Below are 3394 nucleotides of genomic sequence, written 5' to 3' on the forward strand. Positions count from 1 at the left end.
AGCCAGACCCCGTTTTGGGTGCAGGCTCCTGTAATGCCTCTAAGGCCATTGGTGCGAGGTTGCATGATGGAGCTGGGCTGGCTAGGAGAGGGCAGGGTGGGCAGACAGACAGGTGAACAGGATACTGCCTTCTCCGTGGTGAGCAAGACAAGGCTCTGACATGGCTGAATGAGGCTCATGTGTCATGGTCTTCGTGGCTAAAGAAGCAAAGCTTGTCAGATGGATTGCAGGAAAGCAGAAGATGTGGTAAAGATGGGGGAGAAAAACTTATCTGCGGCCTGCGGCTGATTCAGGAACGTATCTGTTAGAGAAGTGCCAGTGAGGGCAGCAGAAAGAAACTTCCCTCAGTGATAAAACACCAGAATCATGCTTCACTTGCTATTACCATTTCTAGTGTCAGTGCACATCCCCACATGATGGATAATTTAACGGTTACAGGTCCAAGATGAAAACTTCGCAAGCCCCTTGATTCATCCTTCAGCAGAAAAGCAGGGCTGCCAGGAGGGCAGGGTCAGTTTGCTCTGCTCTTTTGCACTTGCTTGGCCTGGTACAATATTAAATTTGGTGCCAGGTTCACCTAAGCAATACTTCTATTTCGTGAACAAGGTTCCTGGCTTGTTCATGTTAGTTTTAGAAACTGGGCTGGTAAATACACACTTGGGAGATGCATTTCAGCTGATGAACTAGGATTTAGATGGGGCCTTCTGCATGTTCATTGCATGGGGGGGCTTCTGAAGTAGACCCTCAAAGGCTGCTGGGTGTCTCAAAACTCCCTCTTTCTTGACAAGCTTTAATGGCAGATGGAAGAATAGTTAACCATTTTTCCTTTTAAGGCAAAAAAACCCCATCTGTAAGTCACATTATGGACTGTCCCAGAAGCACAAGGTTTTGGAATTCACTGAAGAAATGTTTTACATCAGAGTGTCTAGAAGAAAAAAGTAGGTTTTTTTTTTAAAAGCATCAGCTTGAGGAATGTAACAAGGGGGAGGAAAGAGTTCTATGAAGTTAACCCTTCACTGGTAAGCTGACAAGACACTTAGAGACTACACTTTCACGCTCATGGCTGTGGCCATCGCATGCCAGTAATGCAGGGGTATGCATGTCTGGAGTTACCAGCCACAGCAACACTCACACTCCTGGGCTTCCATCAGCATCTGGGCTTTCCCAGCTAGCCACAAAATGTCACAAAACCTGCAGTTCCCTTTTTCTGTAAGTCCCATTGCCTATGAAATCCGTAGATCCCAAGTATTCTATTAAATTATAATTTAGTTGGCTCAGTTCCTCATTTAACTCTTTCTTCAAAATTTTAAAAAGGAGTACGGTGCATTTCTCACATGCAGAAACAAAATAAATGGCTGTTGGGAAAAAGGAAAGTGTTCAGTTTGAGTCAGTCAGAAAATCTGTGCAGATTAGAGAAACAGATCCTGGTTTTCAACTTCAGCTTTGCTGGGGCTTTCCTACATCCCAGAAATGTCTGAAGAATATGATTTGTGAGTCCAGCCAATGTTTAACCTCATGCATTTTGACATGGAATGACTTCTTTTTTCATTTGCTCAAGCAAAATGAATTCCTATTTCAAACAAATTATGATGTTCACAGTCTGCTCATGGAAAAAATAGCAATGAGAAAAGTACTCTTATTATTAATCTACAGCAGCTTTCAAAATGTGTCAAGCTTCCACAATAACATTTAAAATGTTGCCACTCCAACGTATCCAACCCATCACTACGCTCATCACAGTGCCTCTATCTATGTACACACACATTAAGCATACTGTTGGTGTCAGTGAGAAAATTATTATTTTCTGCATTTCAGTTTTATTACGTTGCACTTTCAAACATCTGCATATACCATCTGGTGATCCCACTTGACTTCGCAAGCCCTAAAAGCTGTGCTTGCAGGATGCCTTCACCAAGAGCAGATCTGCAACATAAATGAGTTTGCACCTTCCATTAGTTCTACTGCTCAAAGCATTGAACTCCTCCTCTGCCTCTGATTTCTGTATTGTAAAATACCTGTAGCTCTTCCCAATGTTCTAAGGTAAACCACATAAAATGCTGCCATCTTGTGTTTAGAGACAAACATGCTGAAATTTTTTAAAATCTGCTTCTCCAAAGACAAAAGTAGGATCTATGCTGTCAGCATGTTATCCCGAAGAAGAATGAAGTGAACAAGTTATGCAAAAGTTGTAGCTTCGGTCCCTAATTTCGTTTCTAAAGCTCACCTTTAGAGAAGGTGCCGAGCCCCACAGCTCTCGCAGTCGGGTCCAAGGGGCTGTACTGTTTCCCCAGGCTGGGCTGGCGTCTGTGCAATGGACCACCAGTCCCCGGTGCGAGGGGTCACCGTGCCAAATTAAATCCAGCAACAGCGGAACAGGCAGCACTTGCCTGAGTACCAAGAACGCTCTTCATGTAAGAAATGGTGTTAATGCTTCAGAGTATGCGGAATAGGTAAGACATGTTAAATACTACCACTCTTACAATGGATAGCTTGTGTGGTCCTTTTGTGAAAATGCATGGTAGCTTTGCTAGCTGTAAACAGCAACTAGGAATACTGATTTTGACTACGTGCTGCTGCTTGGGGTTTTTATTTTAATTCCTCAATATAATTAACACTAAAATCATGGCCATATGAAATACGAATTGGGAAATGCTTTATTGTCGTCTCTCGGCATCACGGTTTATCTGAACATGATCGTTCGCCTAGGTTCAGTAAGTCGGTGCGACTGAGACACACGAGGTGACCTTGGCGATTCACACTTTTCCTGCTGCCTTGTGAGATCCAGCTCCACGCGGAAAGCGGCCCGAGCGAAGGCCCAGCTCCCCCGTGCCGAGGCCCAGCTCCCCCGCGACAAGGCCCAGCTCCCCCGTGGCCTCCCCTCGGGGGCCCAGGCCTGGAGCCGGAGCTGCGCGGGGAGACCGAGCAAGGCCCCGCGTCAGGGTGGCAGCCGAGCTGCGAAGCCTGAGGGAGCGGCACCGCTGGCACCCGCTTTCTGTCTCCGGGCGGGTGGGGTGCGCTGGTCTCACCGCCCTCCGACCGCCGCCATTGACACGGCTCTGCGCTGGGGCCTCGGGATGTCACGGCGCCCGGGGGTCCCCGCGCCCTTCCCAACCACCCTCACGTCCCGTGCCGCTGCTCTGTTGGAACCCCGGACGCCATTTCTGAAGAAACATGGCGGGCTGAGAGCCTGCGCTCCCAGAAATAACGCCAGAAGTCCTTCTGCGGGGCAAATCACTTCACATTGACCTGAATTTTATTTGATCCTCCGGTTTACCGCCCAGCTTCCGCCTTCTGCCGGCCCTGCCCCCCCTTCCCCGGTACCCGCCTCCGCCCCGAGCGCGTCCCCGCCCGCCTCAGCCCGCCCCCACCGCGGCAGCCACTGGCGGCCGGCCTG

The sequence above is a fragment of the Opisthocomus hoazin genome, chromosome 4 (genome assembly GCF_030867145.1).
Source record: "Opisthocomus hoazin isolate bOpiHoa1 chromosome 4, bOpiHoa1.hap1, whole genome shotgun sequence".
Classification (NCBI taxonomy): Eukaryota; Metazoa; Chordata; class Aves; order Opisthocomiformes; family Opisthocomidae; genus Opisthocomus; species Opisthocomus hoazin.